We start from the raw sequence: 23,543 nt of genomic DNA, 5'->3' as shown, positions 1-23,543 counted from the left end.
TCTATCAATGTAATAGTGGTAGTATGGAGTATCACCTGGAAAAAACAACCCAATTTATGAAATACTGATATTCAAATGAAACGTTATCTTGCACTTGAAAAAGTGTTTTATAAGCTGAAGTAATATTTCATTTTTTCTGTGTATACCTGTTTGACTTTCTAGATTGTAACTTTCTGAAGACTGGAATTTTCTTTTTCTTTCATAATCTGTTACTATATGTATTATGCTAAAGCCCAAATAATCTTTTGATCATGTTTTTGCTTTTGCTTTTTGCTTTTGTTTTATTATTCTATAGACATTTTTGGTGTTGATGTTTCTTAAATTAAACTTTTAAGATTACATATACCCTTCACTTAGATTCATTTGTTGTTAATATTTTGCCACATTTATTTCATGTCCCTCAAGACATATCATTGTGGACATTAGTGTTCGTTTGGGGGTATATGTGCAGAAGGTGCATGTGTGTTACACAGGTATACGTGTGCTATGGCGGTTTGCTGCACCCATCAACCCGTCATCTATATTAGGGGTTTCTACTAATGCTATCATTCCCTTAACCCTCCACCCCAACACATACTGGTATGTGATGTTTCCCTGTCTTTGTCCATGAGTTTCCATTTCTCATTTTCCACCTGTGAGTGAGATCATGCAGGATTCGGATTTCTGTCCTTGTTTTAATTTGCTGAGAAAGATGGTTTTCAGCTTTAGCCATGTCCCTGCATATGACACGAACTTATCCTTTTTATGGCTCCATAGTATTCCATGTTGTATATGTGCCACATTTTCTTTATCCAGTTTATCACTGATTGTTATTTTGCTTGGTTCTAAATCTTTGCTATTGTGATCAGTGTAGCAGTAAACATATGTGTGCATGTGTCTTCATAATAGAGTGATGTATAAACCTTTGTGTAATACCCAGTACAGGGGTTTCTGGGTGAAATGGTGTTTCTAGTTCTTGATATTTGAGGAATTGACACACTGTCTTCCACAGTGGTTGGACTAGTTTAATGTAGCACTAACAGTGTAAAAATGTTTCTATTTCTCTACATCCTCTCCAGCATCTGTTGTTTTCTGACTTTTTAATGAACCCTATTCTAAGTTGTGTGAGATGGTATCTCATAGTCAATTTGATTCACATTTCTCTAACAGTGATCATAAGTGGTTTTTCATATGTCTGTTCATTGCATAAATGTCTTCTTCTGAGAAGTGTGTGTTCATATCCTTTTTCCACTTTTTGATGGGGTTGCTGGTTTTTCTTTTTTAAATTTGTTTAAGTTCTTTGAAGATTCTCAATATTAGCCCTTTGTCAGATGGATAGATTACAAAATTTTCTCACATTTTGTAGGCTACCTGTTTACTCTGATATTTTCTTTTGTATTGCTGAAGCTTTTTAGTTTACTTCAATAAATTAATACCATTTAGTAAATAGGGAATTGTTTCCCCATTGCTTGTTTTCATCAGGTTTGTCAAAGATAACTTGATTGAAGACATGTGATGTTATTTCTGAGGGGTACTTGATTGAAGACATGTGATGTTATTTCTGAGGGGTATGTTGTGTCCCATAGGTTTATATGTCTGTTTTGGTACTAGCACCATGCTGTTTATGTTACTGTAGCTTTGTAGTATAATTTCAAATCAGGTAGTTTCATGCCTCCAGACTTGTTCTTTTTCATGAGGATTCACTTCACTGTGTGGGCCCTTTTTTGGTTCCATATAAAATTTAAAGTCTTTTTTTTCCAATTTAGTGAATAAAGTCAATGGTATCTTTATGAATCTAGCATTGAATCTGTTATTTACTTTGGGCAGTATGGACATTTTGTTATTATTGATTCTCCTTATCCATGAGAATTGAATGTTTTTCCATCTGTTTGTGACCTCTCTCATTTCCTACAGCAGTGGTTTGTAGTTCTCCTTGAAGAGATTCTTCACATCTTTGTAAGTTGTATTCCTAAGTATTTTATTCTGTTTGTAGTAATTGGGAATGGGAATTCACTTATTATTTTGCTCTCTTTCTGTTATTGATATATAGGAAAGCTTGCGATTTTTGCCCATTGATTTTCTATCCTGAGACTTTGCTGAAGTTGCATATGAGCTTAAGGAGATTTGGAACTTAGACAATCAGGTTTTCTAAATATGCAATCATGTCATCTGCAAACAAAGACAATTTGACTTTCTGTCTTCCTATTTGACTACCCTTTATTTCTTTCTCTTGCCTGATTGCCCTAGCCAGATCTTCCAATAATATGTTGAATAGGAGTGGTGAGAGTGGGCAGTCTTCTCTTGTGCCGATTTTCAATGTGAATCCTTCTAGTTATTGCATATTTATCATGATATTGGATGTGGGTTTGTTATAAATAGCTCTAATTATTTTGATATACATTTTATCAATACCTAGTTTATTGAGAGTTTTTAGCATGAAGTGCTGCTTAATTTTCTCTAAAGACTTTTCTGCATCTATTTAGATAATTATGTGTTTTTTTTTCATTGGTTTTGTTCATGCATTTGCTGAGGAGTGTTTTCAATTGTGCTTATTGTGTAGCATATGTTGAACCAGACTTGCATCCTAGGGATGAATTCAATTTAATTATTTGAAACAAACTTTTTGATGAGGTGCTTGATTTGGTTTGTCAGTATTTTATTCAGGGTTTTTGCATTGATGTTCCTCAGAGATATTGCCCTAAAATTGTCTTTTTTGGTTGTGTTTCTGCCAGGTTTGGTATTAGGATGGCGCTGGCCATATAAAATGAGTTAATGAGGATTCCCTATTTTTCTGTCGTTTGGAATTGTTTCAAGAGGAATGGGACCAGCTCCTCTTTGTACCCCTGTTACAAGTCAGGTGTGATTATGTCTGGTGGTGTAAATTTTTTTGTTGGTAGACTATTAATTGTTGCCTTAATTTTAATACTTGTTACTTGTCTATTCAGGGATTCTACTTCTTTCTCATTTTGTCTTGGGAGGGTATGTATCCAGGAATTTATCCATTTCTCCTAGATTTCCTAATTTTTTTTTTTTTTTGCATACAGGTCTGTATAGTAATCTCTGATGGTCATTTTTATTTCTGTGGGATCAGTGGTAATGTCCCTTTATCATTTTTTAGTGGGTTTCCTTGATACTTCTCTTTTTTCTTCTTAATCTGGCTAGTATTCTATCTATTTTGTTGATCTTTTTAAGAAGACTTCTCCTGGATTCTTTGATATTTTTTGAAGGTTTATTGTGTCTCCATCTCCTTCAGTTCTGCTCTATTTTTAGTTATTTCTTGTCTTCTTCTAGCTTTTGAATTTTATTTCTCTTGCTTCTAGAGTTCTTTTAATTGTGATGGTAGGGAGTTGATTTTAGATCTTTCCTGCTTTCTCTTGTGGGAAATGCTATAAATTTCCTGCTTTCTCATTAAATACTATAAATTTCCATCTACACAGTGCTTCAAATGTGTCCCAGAGATTCTGGCACATTGCATCTTTGTTCTCATTGGTTTTAAAGAACATCTTCATTTCTGCCTTAATTTTGTCATTTACCCTGTAGTTATTCAGAGGCAGGTTCTTTAGTTTCCATGTAGCTGTGCAGTTTTGAGTGGGTTTCTTAATCCTGAGTTCTAATTTGATTGCACTGTTGTCTTAGAGATTGTTATGATTTCGATTCTTTTTGCATTTGTTGAGGATTGTTTTACCTCCAATTATGTGGTCAATTTTTGAATAAGTGGAATATCGGGTTGAAAAGAATTTATTTTCTGTTGATTTGGGGATGGAGAGTTTTGTATATGTCTATTAGGTCCATTTGGTCCAGAGTTGAATTTAAGTCATGGATTTTTTTGTTTATTTTCTGTCTCATGGATCTACTATTGACAGTGGTGTTTTAAAGTTTCACTCTATTATTATGTGGGAGTGTGGGATTATAAATCTCTTAGTAGGTATATAAGAACTTGCTTTATGAATCTGGGTGCTCTTGTATTGGGTGCATATGTATTTAGGATAGTTAGCTCCTCCTGTTGCATTGATCCCCTTTCTATTCTGTAATGCCCATGTTTATCTCTTTTGATATTTTTTGGTTTAAAGTCTGTTTTATTAGAGATTAGGATTGTAACCCCAGCTTTTTTTTTAACCCCAGTTTTTTTTTTTTTTCTTTTCATCTGCTTCGTAAATCTTCCCTTAACCCTGTATTTGAAGCCTCTGTGTGTCCTTGAACGTGAAACAGTTTTCCTTAATATAGCACACCAATGATTCTTGACTCTTTATCCAGTTTCCCATTCTGGGTCTTTTAATTGGGGCAATTAGCCTGTTTACATTCAAGGTTAATATGTTAATTTGATCCTTTCTTTATGATGCTAGTTAGATATTTTGTGCATCAGTTTTTGCAGTTTTTTCACAGCGTCATTGTACTTTATAATTTGTTACTTTTTTGCCATGGCTGATGCCAGTTGTTTCTTTCCATGTTTAGTGCTTCCTTCAGTAGCTCTTGGAAGGCAGGACTGCTAGTGATAAAATCTCTCAGAATTCTCTTGTCCGTAAAGGATTTTATTTCTCCTATACTTATAAAGATTCGTTTGGTTGGATATCAGATTCTGAGTTCAAAATTCTTTTCTTTACGAATGTTGAATATTTGCTCCCAACTCTCTACTGGCTTATGGGGTTTTTGCCAAAACATCAACTGTTAGTCTAATGGTCTTCCTTTTGTTGATGATCTGACCTTTCTCTATGGCTGCCCTTAGTGTTTTTCCTCCATTTCAATCTTGGTGAATCTGACAATTATGTGTCTTGGGGTTGGTCTTCTTGAAGAGTGTCTTTGTGATGTTCCCTGTATTGCCTTAATTTGATTGTTGGCCTGCCTTGCTAGGTTGGGTAAGTTCTCCTGCATAAAATCCTGAAGAGTGTTCTCCAACTTGATACCATTCTCATCATCATGTTTAGATCAATCAATCAAGTGTAGATTTGTTCTTTTCACTTAATCCCATATTTTTTGGAGAGTTTTATTTCCATTCACTCTTTTTTTCCCTCCAATCCTGTTTTCTCGCTTTATTTCATTGAGTTGATTTTAATCTCTGACAATTCTTTTGCTTGATTCTTTCAGCTATTGATACTTGTGTATGGTTCATGAAGTCCTTGTGGTGTGTTCTTCAGCTCCATCAGGTCATTTATGTTTTCTTCTAGGCTGTTTGTTCTAGTTGGCAGTTTCTCTAACCTTTTCTTGGGGTTCTTCGCTTCCTTGTATTGGTTTAGAATGTGCTCCTTTAGGTTGGAAAAGTTTGTCATTACCCACTTCTGAAGCCAACTTTTGTTAATTCTTTAAACTTATTCTCCATCCAGTTTTGTTCAGCTGCTGATGACGAGTTGTGATCCTTTGGAAGAGAAGAGGCGTTCTGGTTATTGGAATTTTCACCCTTTTTCTGATAATTTCTCCCCATCTTTGTGGAGTTTTCTACCCTTTTGTCTTTTATATTGGTGATGTTGATACTATTATTTTTTGTTTGTTAGTTTTTCTTCGAACAGTCAGATCCCTCTGCTGTAGATCTGCTGGAGATTGCTTGTGTTTCACTCCTGACCCTGTTTGCCTAAGTGTCACCAGAAGAGGCTACAGAACAACGAAGATTGTTGTGTTTTCCTACATCTGGAAGATTCATCCAAGAGGGGCACCTACTAGATGTCTGTGAGAGCTCTTCTGTGTGAGGTGTTTGTCCTCCCCTACTAGGGGGTATCTTCATGTCTGGATACCTGGGGTGTCAGGGAACAATTTGAGGAGGCAGTCTCTCCCTTAACAGAGCTTGAACACTTTGATGTTAGAACCACTGCTCTCTTTAGAGCTGTCAGGCAGGTACATTTATGTTTTGTGAATATGCACCCATCTAGGCTGCTTTCCCGAGTTGGTCAGTCCCAGGGAGCTGCAGTAGGATCCACCTGGTTTTAACTTCTGGGCAGCTTTGTTTACATTTTGAGGATGGAATTCCATGCTCAATCCTCAGCAATGGAGGATACCCCTCCTCCCACCCATCTCTTGTCCAATGTCAACCTCAGACTGCTGTGGTAGCAGTGAGAATTTCAAGGCAGTGGATTTTACCTTGCTGTGCTCCATGGAGGTGGGACCTGCTGAGCCAGGTATCGGAGAGAACATCCTAGTGTGTCAGTTGCAATGAGCCTGGCAAAACCTCAGTATCTGGGTCCAAATGTACCATTTCTCCGGTATAATCTCTCGGTTTCCCTTGTCTAGTATAGCGAAATCCTCCATCATGTTGTGCTTCCCATGTGAGGCATTGCTCCAACCTGCTTCTGCTCACCCTCCGTTGACTGCACCCACTATCCAATTAGTCCCAATGAAATAAACTGGGTAGCTCAGTTGGAAATGTAGGAATCATATGCCGTCTGCGTTAATTTCGCTGGGACCTTCAGATTGGTGTTGTTCCTATTCAGTGACCTTGGAAGCTACACTGTTGTGGATATTCTTATTATGATTTTCTTTTTTTTTCTTGCACAATGTATGCTAGAGAAAGCTGCAAGAAATCTCCACCTTCACTCCAAGCACTTCAGTGTAAATGTCAAAGAACAAGTGTATTCTTTTGTATAATCACAATATAATTATCAAATACAGAAATTTTACTTTAATATAAACTATTTAATATCTGACTTATATCCAAATTTGAACTTTTTGTTCAAAGTGGTGTTTTGTATAGCAACATTATTTCATGATTCAGTATCATGGATTGCATTTGTCATGTTTCTTTAATTGCCATTATTTTAAAATCATTTTCCAGAATTTTTGTGTGGTTGTATCTGACTCCTTCCACCAGAAAATACATTGTCCAGTTACTTAGTGATGACTAATTTTCTTTTTAAAGGAAAATAAGGGCTTTTAGAAAATATAACTGCAGGTAAAATGTAACTGCAGATAAAGTTAAATGGAAGAATGTCAGAGAACAGGGAAAAGTTTACAAAGCTTTTTATTTTGTTTTACACGTTTACCCAGTTCCAGTTATGATAGTTACTATGCTCATAATTTAAAATCAGAATACCGTTTTTGTTCCTATTCTTATTGAAGATCAGAGGAATGAGATTTACCTGTTAAAAATGAATGATCAAAGAGGCTTTTATTTACTGTAATTTCAAGAAGCAAGTCTATCTTATGGTAATCTACTAGAATATAGAAATAAAAATAGCAAGTGATAAAGTCTGGAACTCAATTTGAATGTCAGAGTGGTAGAGGAAGAATGTTGGAATCAGATAGACCTAGAAATAATAACAATAATAGTATAGCAATAACAGCTATTTTCAAATAATAAGTATTTATGAGCACTGTGCCAGCATTACCATATATCTTTAGAATAACTCAAAGTGGTTTTCATAACACATGGTTATTAGATAAGAAAATGATTTAGAGAGATTTAGACAATTATCGAGCATCACAGCATTCCTGCCATTTAGGTAGTTAGGAAGAAAGTCTGGGTTATGTCATAGGTCTGTCCTAGTCGAAAAGAGTACTACTATTTACTTAGTACTAGGTCAACATTGACTCTCAAATAGAGGCTCCATTAATGTTATTTTTTACGTCTTTAAGCCTCAATTTTCTCATTTTTAAAATGTGGGTAACAGTCTTCACAGAGTGAAAGTATTGCGTGCAAACTGACTGACTAATAATAGCTACTAAATATATTTGCTTTCTTTCTAGTTAGATTTTAGACTTCCAGTTTTCAATATATTGCTAGATAATTTTAATAGCCAAATATACATAAATATAATCCATGTTTCAACATTAGAAATAATAGTTTGAAAAAATTCCCAGGATAAAATAAATATAACTTATCAAAAGACACAATAGGAATATGTATTCCGCAATTGATATTACCAAATTTTATATAGATCTGTTTTTTGTTGATGCCTCTTCAAAACAATAATTTGACATTCCCTTGAACTTTAATTTTTTTTTCAGTCAGGTATTTTTAGGTGACTAAAAATTATCAGGAAAAAAAATTACCAGTGTTCTCCCCTCTCAACAGCCTTCATTTGTTTCATTTCCTCTTCTGTCACCTATCTCCTAGGCAACAAAGTAAACAAAGGAAAACCTTTTATTATCAAAAAATTAAAATAAGGAATTGAGATAAAAAAATTGAGGAATAGATGAGGATTGTCTTTTCAGAGGCTTACATAACTGAAAAGCAAAAATTATTTTTTTACCTTCTTCCACTAACATACCAGCTGCCTCTCTAGGAACACTTTGTGTGCAGCTAGCCCCAGAGGCCTCACTACTGTGGGCCTCATAATCTGCAATTAATCTTTGACCTCAGACTTCTCTCTATTACACATGTTGTTATTTTTCTGTTCTTTACATGAAACTATATATCGCGTCAGGATAAAATTACTTTGCATGTTCAAAGTAAACAAAATTGTTTGTTCTAGTAAAATATCCCTCAGAAGTTTCTTCCAGGAAAACCCAAAACTAGACAAAAACTTCATAAGATTTTTTTAGGTTATGATTTCAATATGTCTGGAAGTGATTTATTTTTCATAGTTCCTAAAATTTTGCTTGAAAACGATTTGCTTTTAATTCAAGAAATCCGTGTTAGAATTCTCATTTAATGAAAAAAGTGTCAGTGAAATTTGTTAAATAAAATTATAGTTCTGAACTAAACCAATAGTCAAACATATATAGTGGATTTAGTGTTAAAGTGTGGTCATGAGGCTTGAGTTATGTGGCCAGGGTGAAGCAGGGTATTTCTGTGAACGTTTCACGGCGGGGAACTCTAATGCTCAGGTGCTGGAACTAGCCAGCCGAATTTTCACTGGCAGTGGGAAACTCCAGACATTCCACCAGCTGTGTTCCACCCCTCATGGGAAGGGAAATATGTAGGTGTGTGGGTGAAGGAGCTGGAGTGAGTGCTTCTGAGTGACAGCAAGGTTGAATTCTGTACTAGCCCTATGGCAGCATCTGGAGGTGGGGGTGCCCATGTCCCCTGAAGCCCCAAGTCCCTGGTCTATCATGGATAACTTGTTATAATTTAAAGGATTCATTGTAGTTCTATAGAAGCCATCCATTATGCACACTTGAAAGTATCTCCTCTTCCATTCTCCCATCTCATCATGGAGATCCCATTTAGGGTGATCCAATGATACTGCTTCTCCTACAGCTGAATAAAGTTTGACTTTCTGCTTGACACTATATGTAACACACAGCTAATCCGCAAATTTCTGGCGGTTGCAGAGCAATGTGATTCTCAGTGTTATTGATTCAAAAATAACATAATATCTTTCCAGGAGAGTTCAAATACCTGGGATAAATTTTGGAAAGCCTCTATGGTGTTTGTTAGGGTCATCTGAAAACTTTCCAAGATCCCATTTAATTTTTCTTCTGTTTGTAACATAATGTCTTTTCAGGAGAGTTCAAATACCTGGGATAAATTCTGGAAAGCCTCTATACTATTTGTCAGAGTCATCTGAAAACTTTCCAAGATCCCATTTAATTTTTCTTCAGTTTTGTTAAGAAACGGGTACCTGGACCTTACTGGTGCCAGATTCACCAGACATCTGTTCGAGGGCTAAGAGGGAGACTGGGGTTTGTCTAATTTGAGGATTTCTAGGAGGAGTCAAGCAAGAGAGACAAACTGGATAGGAAGGATTAGTTATACTCAGAGAAGCAAGGCTGGAGAGAGCTGGCTCCCTCCTAGAGGTACCTGTAGGGTTTATTTTTTTTTTATTTTTTAATTTTATATTTATTGTACTTTAGATTCTAGGGTACATGTGCAGATCATGCAAGATTATTTCATAGGTACATTCATGGCAAGGTGGTTTATTCTTTAGTTCTCTGGGATTACAGTTGCAGCCTCTCCTTAGATAGCAAGCAGGAGGGCTGGATCATTCCTATCCTGGTGGCAAAAGTCTGAATTACCCTGCAAGGTAAAGAAAGCCTGCATACCATTGGTCCTCACATTTATAGAAAAGGGGTTCAACTTCAGGATTATTTTTTCCTGAGGTCAATCCAGTCCTTCCTGTAGATTATAATTTGGCCAAATCTTTCTGCAAAGGAATATGAGGTGATTTTCCTCTAGAGTCTGAGAGTCAAAGTAGTCCCAGTCATTCAGGACACTCTCCAGGGGAGAGTATTTTTTGTCTCTCTTTTATCCTCAAAACCTGGTAACCTTAGACAGACATCTTCTATCAGTGCCATTGAGGCCTGCACTCAAGAATTGGAGAGCGCCTATGCCTCCATTCCCCCTATTGTTGGCAGCCTTTGGGTTCCCTGGGTCTTATCTATGTCATGGAAAATGGCCTCCTTATGCAGGGGCTAGTTAACCAGGAGGTTCATCAGCAACAATCAGTCCTGCCCATTTATGCCAGTGCTTTTTTCCTGGCTTTGGATTCCTCAGATCTGATTTTCCTTTCTAGGGGGTCAACTGAAAATGTAGAATTGTGTTTTGGATAAAAAGATGTCTCAGGGTTAGCATGGATTTATGCAGATTAATTTTCTGACAGGCCTTGCCAAATTTTCAGTTATTTGCTCATTGGAGTTGTTCATCTGTTACTTCCCTATTGTAAGGAGAGTGATGAGGTAGGAAAAATATTCTCTTGCAAAGAAAAAAGAGAGAAAAACAGCTTAAAAATGGTAGAAGAACTTCTCGTTCTATGCAAATGAATTCCTTTAATCTTTGTATCCCTCCTCTGGTTTATACCAAGCTGAATCCCATGGCCAGGGGAGGAAATACTCTATGGGTTGGTGGTAGAAATGAACTATAAGTGGGAAACACTGGCCAGGTGCTGTGTAGTGTCTCTGGTTCTTTAGACTTCCCTTAGTCACTGGCAGCAGCCGCTGTTCTCTCCCACCTAGCGTGGCCATTGAGCCTGGCACGTGCCTGCTGCCAACATGCTGAAGTGGTCTTGCTGGGCTGGGAGAGGGTGAGGAGTGTTAACCTTGCACTGCCTGCAAGTGAAGTTATTTTGGTGGAGGTCAGGATGGCACCTCTAAGAGTAGGAAGAAACTGTATTGTTCTGAATTGCATATCTGATAGCTGGGTCTAATTCTTATTGTTTCTAGATATATTTCTGCAGTTTGTGTCCAAACACTTAACATTATAAACGAATAGGTAGGACACATTTCAAGTCATAGAAGAAGAAAGGAAAATTCCTATAGAAAAGTCAGGAAGTGTGGGCCATGTCCTAATGAAACAGTCAGGAACTAGATTCAGTCTTGGGGCCTTTCATCAACACTAAGGAGTGGCCTCGGCAGATGTCTTCATTTGATGCAGAACTTTATTCTTGTCTCACATGATGGCTAGACCTTCAAAAAGGAAAATAGAGCCAGCATTCCTTTCACTCTTAAGAAAGAGATGGTAGGGTTGCATCCTGTAGTTTGCAAGTGGCATAGGTGAGACAATATTCTGAGGAGAAGAAGAGAGAGATCCTACAGATGTGCATTCACCTACACTTTTGATGAATCCCAGGCAGACCCCAAATGAAGCAGGATATTTCCCTGACCCTTTCTTTGGGGGAAACTGGAGGTAAAAGGTGCTGGAACTAGCTGGCTGCTTTGGTTCTAGCAGGGGCAAACTCCACTCACTTGGATTTGCTGTATTTCACCACTCACAGGATGGGGAGTATGTAGGTTAGTCAGTGTAGAGCTAGGGTGAGCATTTTAGGGTATTTGCCAGGGCAACCTTTGTATTGGCTCTGAGACAGCCTCTAAGGGTGGAGCTTGTGACCCCTGATACTCCAGAATAAGTGTTGCAGTACTCTTTTAGCTCAGCCATCTGTAGATAGCTTAAGTGTTAACAGCTCGATGGAGGGTCAGTATGATAGCCTGTATTAGGGTTCTCTAGAGGGATGGAACTGATTTTGTGTGTGTGTGCATGTATATATATATATATATATATATATATATATATATATATATTAGTTTATTAAGTCTTAAATCAAATGATCACAGGGTCCCACAATAAGCAGTCTTCAGGTTGAGGAGCAAGGACAGGCAGGCAGTCTGACTTCCAAAACTGAAGAATTTGGAATCCAGTATTTGAGAGCAGAAAGCATCCAGCACAGGGCAGAGATGAGGACTGGAAGGCTAAGCAATTCAAGGCTTTTCCTGTTTTTCTTCCTTCTTTGTATACTCTTTGCACTATCAGCTGATTAGATGGTGCCCACCCACATTAAGCATGAGTCTCTTTCCCAGCCCACTAACTCAAATGTTAATCTCACTTGAAGACACCCTCACAGATACACCCAGGATCAATATTTTGCATCCTTCAATCCCATCAAGGTGACAATCAGTATTAATCATCATAAGTGTACTGCTTATCAAATTAAACACATATACAACTCCTGGAGATTACACTTTATCTTCAAATAAAGACAATATTAAGGTCAAAATTATCTCTAACATAATACAAGTATCTTTCATACAATCAGAAATGCATCAATTCCCAACCCAATTACTGTTACATAAAAATACTTAAATCCTGATATGAAGTAAATAAATCTTATGTCACATGATAAGGGAAATAAAATGAAGACTTTTCTTGGCACAAGTGTATCCATGCACAAACATATTTTGAATAAAAGGAGGCAATACTCATGACAATTACAGTACTCGGTTCAGTAGCTGTTCATTTGGTCATAGCTGGTATTGATGACTGTCTTCTTCTATCCATTCTGTATTCTGTTTGCCTTTATCAAACACCTCAGCAGGTCACAGTTTTCTTCTTTGTGGAGTGACGCAAACCTTCATTCTTGAAGGGTCTGGTTTATTTCTCATCCTTCTTGGATCAGGATGCTGTAATTTCCCATTGACTCTAATCATAGGGTATGTAATAGACGTCCCAGTGAATTTTCTCTGTTCCATACATACTCTTCCTCACCTGCCTTGTGGAGTAGTAGACTCATTTCATCTTGATAGTGTGAGTCAATCACCACACCCACCTCTGTAACTCCTAAGACCTGTATGCCAGCAGAATGTAATGTGGTGGAAAGAGAAAGTAAAAATTTTGCTAGCAGATCACTAGACACAATGGTGAGTGCTGTCACTTCTACTTTCAACCCTTGATACATGGACCTCTAAATTCTGGCTATGGGAGAAACAATGCCATACATTGGATGCTGATTGAGAGCATACATAGTCTTTTGGAGAACTTTGACCCAGCCTTGTGAAGTATTGCCACCAGTTTGCTTTGGTATTGTAATTGTCACTTCAAAAGACCATTCCACCATTTTTTCAATACAGCTGCTTCAAAATGATGGCTAACATTGTAAGACTAGTGAATTTCATTAACATGAGCCCATTGACACACTTTATTATCTGGAAAGTAATAAAGTCTTGGTCAGAGGCAATGCTGCCTGGAACTCCATGACAGTGGATAAGGCATTCTGTGAGTCCAGGGATGTGAGTCTTGGCAGAAGCATTACATGCAGGATAGGCAAACCCATATCTGGAGTAAGTGTCTATTCCAGTGAAGACAAACCTCTGCCGTTTCCATGATAGAAGGCGTTCCATGTAATCAACCTGCCAACAGGTAGCTGGCATATCACCCTGAGGAATGGTGCTGTATCAAGCTCTCATTGTTGGTCTCTGCTGCTGGTAAATTGGTCACTCAGCAGTGATCATAGCCAGGTCAGCCTTTGTTAGTGGAAGTACACATTGCTGAGCCCATACATCACCTCCATTGCTGGCTAAATGGACACTTTGTTCACTGGTCCATTGGGTGATGCCAGTGGTGGTGTAGGAAAGAGGCTGAGTGTTGTCTGTGGAACAGGTCATTCTATTCAGTTGATCTTTAAAATCCTCCTCTGCTGAAGTTACCCAGTTTTGAGAACTCAAGTGGGATACAAATATTTTTACAGTCTTTTACTACTCAGAGAGGTCTGTCTGCATACTTCTTCTACAGATTCCTTTGGTACCTAATTTCCTATCATGTTTCTTCCAAATCTCTGACCATGCAGTGAAACTATTGGCGACAAAAGAATCAGTATATATTCCCATATATGGGCATTACTCCTTCCTTGCAAAGTTTACAATCAGGTGTGCTGCTCAGCATTCTGACCACTGAGAAGATTTCCCTTTACTGCTGTCATTTATGGACGTCAGCGAAAGAGGTTTTAGTGCTGCAGCTGTCTACTTTTGGGTGGTCCCTGCATATCATGCAGAAGTATTTGTAAACCAGGTAGTCTCCTCTTCCTCTGTCAACTTATCACAGGGGCTCTGCATGGCACTGTTAGTGCTTGCTGAGAGAAAGAAGGCAGTGTGGAAGAGTGGAGACCATGGACATTTCAGCCACTTCCTCATGTAAGTTACTTGTGCCTTCAGGACCTACTGTAACCCGATTATGTATATACCACTTCCATTTGATGATGGAATGCTACTCTGCACACCTCACTTTATGGCTTGATGAGTCAGAAAGCTTCCAGTACATGATAGGCAGTTCTGGCTACCTGGTGACTTCATGACCCAGAATCAAGCATTCTGCTTCCACTAAAGCCCAGTAACAGGGCAAGATCTGTCTCTCAATAAGAGAGTAGTTATCTTCAGATGATGGCAGCGCCGTGCTACGAAATCCTAGAGGTCTCCATTGTGATTCACCTATGGGGACCTACCAAAAGCTCTAAAAATCCTACAGGTCTTTACTGTGCTTCTCCTATGGTGGCCTGCCAAATGCTCCCCATCTGCCACTGACACCTCAACCATCATTGTATCTTTTGGTTCACACGGCTCAAGTGGCAGAGCAGCTTGCACAGAAACCTGGATCTATTGCAGAGCCTTCTCCTGTTCTGGACTCTACTCAAAACTCACAGCCTTCCAGGTCACTCAATAAATGGGCAAGAGTAACACACCCAAATTAGCAATGTGTTGCCTTGAAAATTCTAATAAGCTTATTAGGCATTGTGCCTCTTTCTTTTCTTTTCTTTTTGAGACGTAGTCTCCCTCTGTTGTTAGAGTGGAGTGCAGTGTCATGACCTCAGCTGTGATTTCTGTCTCCTGGGTTGAAGTGATTCCCCTTCCTTAGCTTCCCATGTAGCAGGCATGTACCACCACAGCTGGGTAATTTTTTTTTTATTTTTATTTTTTTTTTTTGCATTTTAGTAGTGATGGGGTTTCATCATGATGACCAGAATGGTCTAGATACCCTGATCTCCTGATCTGTCCACCTCTGCCTCCCAAAGTGCTGAGATTACAGGCAGGAGCCAGTACTCCTGGCCACATTGTGCCTCTTTCTTGGTTTTAGGAGGGGCCAGATGAAGCAAGTTATTCTTCACATTTTAAGGAATATCTCCAGAAGCCCCACACTACTGGACCCCTAGAAATTTTACGAAGGTACAAGGTCTCTCAATTTTAGTTGGATTTTTTTCCCATCTCCTGCATACAAATGTCTCACAAATAAATCCAGTGTGTTTGCTACTTCTTGCTCATTGGATCCAATCAACATAATGTAATAAATGTAATGGGTAAATGTAACATCTTACAGAAGCACATTTGATCAAGATCTCTCTGAAAAAGATCATGACACAAAGCTGGAGAGTTTATATACCCCTCAGATAGGAATGTAAAGATATATTGGTGGCCCTGCCAGGTGAAGGCAAATTGCCTTTGGTGAGCATTACATCATCATACAGTGAGTATCCAGTGGTGTCCAAAATGTCTGATAATTTCCCTGTCTCCAAAGCACAGTTATCTTTGTAAAAGGTAAGCAGTCTCCTTTGGGAAGGATTTACTGCATAAATTGTCCGTCATGTAGCGGGTTTTTTCCTCAAGGGGACCTGGCCTTCCCTTGATTCAAGGTATTCTGGGTCTGTTAACTGGCTGAAGTCTGGAAATTGATTGAGGGGCTGTCATTCTCTTTTTTTAATATTTGAAATTAATCTTCCTTCATTTTGACCCAGATGTTTTCTGTTTATATAAATTAAGTAGGAATGCAGTAGGCTTCCTATCACTTTCACTTGCAGGAAAGATGGTTAATTAGCTAATATCTGAGCTCTACACAAGTCATATTATTCTGATTGCTGCTTTGCCTCTGCTGTCGCTTAATGTAACTACAACAACCTTGCCTTTGATGGTTGAATGTTGTCACATGGCACTTGCTATGGCAGGACTAATTTCATTGTATTTAAATTTTACAGTTGAGTTACTGTGGTTCCCAATGTTAGATCTGACATACAGAGAATAATAATTAGAGGGCTCAAAGGTGCAGGTGCTGCCCTAACAAATCTATTTCACAAGGTGTTGGTAAAGGGTATATTTTCTGTACTCTCCTAGCTGGAATGAGTAGGTCTAAAGTGACTAATCCACTCCAACATCCCAATCTTATTAGGCTTTTGGATGCTTTCCTCTATATTAAACACAGGGAGATCAGGCATTTTAAGCGTGCTCACAATGGACCATTTCATAGTTCTTTAGAAAGATGTAAAAAAATTATTTCAGGTTGCTTACCATGAGCCATCTTTTAATCCGTATTTCAGCTAACCAAGTAAATAAACTATCAGAACATTTTTTTAACTCTGAGCTGCAACAGTGAATGCAGAGTCTCTGCTTAGTTGACCCAAATTAATAAATTCAGTGTCATCCAACTCAATATTCCTTCAACTAATATCCTACACCTTTGATATCCATTCCCATGCTTGTTCTCCAGATTTCTGTTTACATAAATTTGAAAAGTCAAGTGTTTCTTTTTGCATGTAGTGCAACTCCTCATAGGTTACATTCTCAACCTCACCTGTAGGGGCCCACTGGAACTTTAGTCTAATTATAGGTTCAGAAGCAAACAGGACTGTTGGGAGTGGCTCCTTCGGAGAATTAACATTGTCTTGCTTGGAAACTGCCTGAAGGGAGGCCTTCACTGTTGCCTCAGTTAGCACAGGGTTTGTCACATAAGTGAAAGTTGGATTGGCTGGTGGCAGCCTGGGTTGTGGAAGGAATGTTGCCTCTAATGGGGATGTTACAGCTGTTTCTTCTGGAAAAAACATTCATCAGAGTTTACAAATTCATTGTCCCCAGCTTCATCATGGTCCTTTCACATGTCCCCATTCTAAGTTGCAGGGTCACATTCTTTTCTAATCAATGCCCTCACTATAACTGTAGACACCTGGTGAGTCTGTGCATGTACCTTTCATTGCCGGTGAGCCACTTGCATGATAAGAGTTGGTGTCTGTTTTTCCACAATTTCAGCTCTTTCCCCAAAGGAGATAAGACTCTCACTCAGGGCAATCTTAGCAGATTTCATTCTCAGTATCTGCTTTTGAAGCCAGGAGACTGAATCCCTGAGTTCATCATTTTTTTCATTACTTTCTTCACTGAACTTAGGATCTGCCAACCAGTTTCATTATGGTGCTTAGTTCTACACTTATGGTAAAAAGTATTATGTATAGAGTCATTAAACTCTGTGCCTTTCATGGGCAATGAATCAGGAGTTTCAGATGCATTAATTTCGCATAGCTCTCTAAACAGTTCATGCTAAGGAGTATCAGTGTTCTCTATACAATTAGAAGTGGAGTCCTTAGCATTTTTGAGGTCTAATCTTATTAAGCCAATAGCTCTAGAAACCCTAAAACCAATGAAGGGACTTCATTCTTAATATTCATTACCTGTAGAACCACTCCTGGTACAAAAATCTGTATTAGGGTTCTCTATTGGGATAGAACTAATGGAATACATATATATATTTCATATATATATAAAGGGAAGTATATTAAGTTTTAATTAACATGATCACAGGGTTCTACAATAAGCCGTGTGCAGTTTTAGGGGTAAGGACAGTCCGCGTGACTTCCAAAACTGAAGAACTTGGATTCCAAAAGGGCTGGAAGCATCCAATACAGTAGGCAAATATAAGCAGGTAGGCTAGGGCAAACTTTTCGCATTTTTCTTCCTTCATATATGCTAGTCCTCCTGGCAGCTTATTAAACGGTGCCCACCCAGATTAAGGGTGGGTCTGCATTTCCCAGCCCACTGACTCAAATACCAATTTCCTTTGGCAACACCCTCTCAGACACACCCAGACTAATTCTTTTTATTCTTCAATCCAATCAAGTTGACAGTCAGAATTAATCATCAGACAGCCTTTTGTTTCCATACTTTTGGCACTAAAGTTCTTGTCCAGCATTCAGGAGAAATGAGGTTACACAAATAAATTCAAGATGGTAAATGTAGGAAATTTTATTGCTGATGAAAGTGGCTCTCAGTGGGAAGGTGAGATAGAATGGGGACAGAGCATGAAGATAATTTCGCTGGCCAGGCTCCTCTCTGAAGCTTTGATGTGAAGCTGTCCCTCTGAAGTCAAGCCCCTTCTCACTGACACCCAACTGTAGTCTCTAGTGTCCAGCTGCTTCTCCTCTCTCTGCAGGCTGAGTCCAGGTTTTTTCTGGGTGCAGGATGGGTGAGAGTTGGGCCAGGATGATTTTGAAATATTCAACATTTGAGTGTAAAACAGGCATGTAAGTTCTCCTTTTGGTCCATGATCTCAGGCTTTTCAGTTTGAAGGTAGAGTCCTCACTAGGGACCATCCCTCTTCTGCCCAGAATTTCCCTACCTTCTGTGTTTATCAATGGTATCTGGACTTATCAGAAAAGGCTACTGTAACCTAAGTACAACATACAGTAATATTTCTTAATTTCTTTGACCTCTGTATACTGTTAGAAACTTCCAGCTGTTTCAAGCCAAACCTGGAAAAAATAAATCAAGAAAACAGCCACAAATGGTTGCTGCCATTTTATAATAGAGTGTTGGCCCATATATTTTAGGATTGTATAATTTTTTTTCAGTATTAGGATGATAAAATATACTACAGCATCCAGTAAAGATTTCACTTCAGGAATTTAAAAAATCGGCTGTCATAAATACGTAATTTCATTACAAAACAAATACTCCATTCCAAACAATATTTCCACGTGAATTTAAATTTGTACCTTTCACCTACCTTAGACTAATAAAGAAGGACTTCCTCCGGGTGCCTCTTGGTATGTGCTATGCAATTATGTCACAAAATGAGTACCATGTCTGTAGTCAAATCACATTTTCCTCACTCCTGAGGCTGACAGGTAACCCATTGATTATACCTATGTACTCTTACTGCACTATAAATTTCTGTAACTATGGCTACCGCAGTTCAGGCTAGAATGCCTAGGTGATAGTAATAAGAAAAATTGCCCGTGTTTCATGAGCATTTGCTAGGTATCAGGCTTTGTACTAGGTGGCTTATCAACGTTTCAAATTCACCTTAAAAATTTAGTATTGCTTTTGCAGTATGCAAATGAGAAAAATAAAACATGGGAAGGTAAAATAATTTACCACAAATAAATAGACAGCTTTTCAATGAGAACATTTGAATTGACATGAAAATCTTATTTCCAATTTCTGCCATAACTATTGCATATAAAGGTTAGGAATAGAATCATTGGAAGTAGAATAGGTGGAAATGCCCATATTTGATGCTTCAAATATTGTGTCATTCATTTCTGGTAAGTCACTTCATGGCAGTCACTTCTTCTATTATTGATTTTATTATTTAGAAGTCTTATAATATTACTACTAAATTTCTGGCTTGGGTGTCTGAATTTGAATATATAGGCGGGAAATTATGTGCATTCAGTTTAAAGGTAGTTGAATATATTAAACTTACTGTACTTGTTTGATATCTAGTTTATCTTTTCCAATGCAGTGTCAAGAAAACTGTATGCAAGTAACAGCCAGGTGCACTGTGAGGATAGTGCTTTTTTACACTACTCTCTCTGTAACACAGAAATTCTGTGATGGCCTTTTGAAACACCTTTTTCAAATTAGAGTGAATTACTGTAAAGGGATAACCTTAATTGCTTTTTAGAGCTGCCAGCTGGAATCTTAACTGGAAATTCTGCTGGAAGACAATGACTGACTGCTAATGCTTTCATTTGTTGATTACTTAACAAAAATTGCTGTGTTAGTCATTCTTAAAAGATCATGATTGTAACTGTGTTGTTTTAGCGGTGTGAAGGTACGTTTCCTATTTCTTATTATTTATAGCTTTCTATTTCCATTATTATAGCCATTTTCCACAAGCAACTGTGCAATGAAAAGGACAGGATGAAAATATAGGTGATTCTTTGTCGCATGGAGTAACTTTTATCTGTACAGTTAATAATTCCTTTTTTTGGTAATTATTTTATTCATTTGCTTCTATATTTTTACATACTAGGCTGATGATTTCCAAATATATTTGCCATTATACACTACAGGTAACTGTCCATAGTTGAGAGAGTGATTCATTAAAAACAAAAATCCTACTCAGATGTGTGTAAAATTATAATGTGGTTTTAAATTAAATTATCAAAATTTTAAATCATACAAATTTGGATGTTTATCTTGGCCTACTGTGCAATTTATTTTCAAAATATAGATTTTTTTAATAGCAATAAAAATGTGAACTAGAGTTGTGTTTTTTTTAATTGGCAGAGTATAGAATCTACGTGGTTGTATAAATAGTTTACTAAAATGGATTAAACATACGTAAATAAAGTTTTCAAAATTATAGCAGTTTTTCAGCATGTATACAGATGAAATCTTTTAAGCCTATATTTTAATGTAGCTAATAAATATATTGGGGCTTTAAAATTATAGTTTTGAAATGTTAAAGCCTGTTGAACTTTATGTAAGAACTATTTTAACTTATTTAAAACATATTTTTAGAACATCTTTGGCTCTTTCTAAATCAAACAATTTTCATTTCCATTTTAAATTTTTTAGTCTTTTTTGACCACAGCAAAAACATGTGTAGTCATGAACCTTTTACATTGATTCACAACATGATTTTCTTAACAAGTACATTTGAAAGTCATAGATGTTTTGCTGTCCAAATATTTCAGTTTCATTAATCTTACATTTTAACAGAAGTTTAATGTGAGATGAAGAAAATTTTATATAAACTACAGTAAATTTTACGTGGCTGAAAATATATTACATATAATGCCTTAATGTTTTTCATGTTTTATTATGTACATTCATGTAAAAATATCATATTTCACATGGTATTATTAAAATATTCTCATAAAAACAGAAAATCTAGATAGCACATGTGATTTGTAATATACAATTGGGTTACTGTCTCAGTAGTAGAATATCTATTATGTGTATAACACAACAATTAACATTCTACTATGGTAAATTAGCACAATCCTCCTAAAAATTACCTTCAGGGATTTAAAGCACTTGGTCTTTATGTTTTCTAGGTGATGGACTTATTTAAGTTTCTGATAGTGCTATTCCATTTGTATAGGCACTCCCTTATGTACAATGACAAAGATTTCAAGACCACCTGAAGACTATATTATCATGATGAATATTTATGTGACTCCATGAAAAGAGCAGACATGTCTTCTGTGCTTTTGCGTTTCAGTGTACGAATCACATTTGGAGGCAACCACAATACATTATGCCATGCATAATCTCAGCTACAAAGGCAAAAGAGTCTTCTGCAAAATAGAAGCCAACTGTAAGTATTTTGTGTTTTATGGGATTGGTAATATTCACCATTTTTCTTCCTCATCTTTTATTTCTCCATGCCAATCCTCTGGAAACGTTATAGGAGATATAGCCCCTTTGTTTGCAAAAGGTGTGACAAGTTTTCTAGGATACTTGATGATAGTGTGATTAAGTTCTGTCACTCTACCAAGAGAAAGTGTTCTTTATTTTTATCTGAGAATAAAAAAAAAGAAGGAGAAATAGTGTATTGCCATCATGTGCTATGATAATTTTTATTTAACAACAACAACAAAAAACACATTGAAATGAGAAAATAAGAGCTAATTTTTATCTCTTCACCTAAAATTGTGGTTAACATTCTTTAAAGCAATATATATACATTTTGAAAGGATATGCACTTATTTTAATAAGCTTAGTTTCATTGTTTCTGGCATCGTTTTTGAGGTAACCGAGTCGAATCACTCAATGTCAAGTATCTTTATCAATGAATAAAGTATAAAGGGCAATACTTTATCTCATAACTACTTCCCTAAATTAGGATGATTTTGCAATTGCTAATTAAGGGCACAGAATGTGCTCAAATATGTGATATTCTTCCATTCTTAAGAGAAATTAATCCTAATCCTATGTTTAGATAAAATATATACATATTAATAATTACTAAAGTATAAAACAGTAAATACGCTACTTTCTCATCTTACTTATGAGATCCATACATAAAGGGAGGTGAATTCCTAAATGTTAATTTGTTATTGCTTGTTGGAGAAGTTTTAAAAAAAACAAATATAGAAATGTGTATGTGTGTGATTTATATGTGTTTTAATATGTGAGCTACTTTGTACTTGGCATGATTTTTTTATTGAACTATCAGGTAAAAATATTTCAATAAATTGTAAAACAATAAGTGTGAGCTATTAAATTTTAAATGTCCAACTTATTACATTTTCTGAGTACTTTCTGGATTTTTAACAGTTGCCTATGAATGGTCTTCAGAGTACTTGTAAATTCTGTGAAATTTTATTAAAAATGTATGTCCATGTTTATGTATTATGTATTCCATGTCGTGGAATAAAGCTAACTTTCATGAGCTTGTAAACAGTATCTGTAACACAGAAAATGTCAAGGAGCTGCTCCATTATCTGTCCTAATTATTCATTGTAAACTTAAAAATAACTCTGAAACATTGATACGATTATTTATTCCCAGAGAATTAGCATGAAATAATAGACTAATTAAAATCTCTTTTTACTCTAGTAGAATTACTGAAATGTTCAGTGTAGTAAACAAATATCGTCCCATAGCAACCTGAAAATAAAGTATTTCATGAGCCTAATTACCCAAAAGAAGCAAAATATAAGTCCAACATGATGAATTTCATTTAAAGTGTTGCTTTCCATGAAAAGAAACTTATCATACATGAACACGATTTCAAAATATTTTGTGCAATTGCTATTTCTATTGAAAGTAGATTCTGTACACTTTAGATAATGTTGTACTAAGTAGTTAACCATTGTCATCTAGGAGGAAGTTAAGTGTGGAATTATTGGAGATAATTTATTATGTAGAATTTGTTCTTCACTTGTCATATTAGAAAAATACGTCATTAAAACTATGTTTTTAAGTAATGATGATATATATTTACAGTTGACAGATATTTTATAGGATGCAATGCTAAGTGTGAATTTCAGAGAATGAATCATTTTTAGCATAAGTATGTAGCAAATATTGTATGGAACACACTTATCCCCCCAAAATTTGTCATTCATGTGAAGTTGAAATTAAACAAAGCATGCTATACTTTTATTTCCTAAATATGACAATCCTACATATATCAAATACTACAAATTATTTCAGAGGCAACAAAAAATAACTTTATTACACTAACTTTTAATAAAGGTAGTTTAAAAAAGAAATTCTCATGAGAATCAATATCTCATCAAAACAGAAAAATAAATCCTTTCTGTTTCTTCAAATGAATAACAGATTAATATTCAGAAAAAAAGTATTTTAAAATTAAATTTTAAATAAAGGAATGTACCATTATATTTGATAAGGAGGAAATTTAAATACTATATTTAATACACTCTGTGTGTTTTGTATTATCAAAATGATGTCCTTTAAAAATGAAATTGATTCCAGAATTA

General features: G+C 36.5%; 1 long non-coding RNA gene across 1 annotated transcript in view; it reads left to right on the top strand.

Moving 5' to 3' along the window:
- Positions 1 to 21,394, top strand: part of LOC119473676 — a 28,147-nt gene extending 6,753 nt beyond the window's left edge. The window contains exons 2-3 of the long non-coding RNA XR_005202884.1: positions 14,153 to 14,241; positions 21,314 to 21,394. This is a non-coding gene — a long non-coding RNA (uncharacterized LOC119473676). The remainder of the gene's footprint in view (positions 1 to 14,152; positions 14,242 to 21,313) is intronic.
- Positions 21,395 to 23,543: the final 2,149 nt, after the last annotated feature.

This window comes from Cebus imitator, unplaced genomic scaffold (assembly GCF_001604975.1).
Source record: "Cebus imitator isolate Cc_AM_T3 unplaced genomic scaffold, Cebus_imitator-1.0 Scaffold176, whole genome shotgun sequence".
Taxonomy (NCBI): domain Eukaryota; kingdom Metazoa; phylum Chordata; class Mammalia; order Primates; family Cebidae; genus Cebus; species Cebus imitator.
Note: the sequence above shows the minus strand (reverse complement) of the source record. Positions and strands in the feature narration are given on the sequence as shown.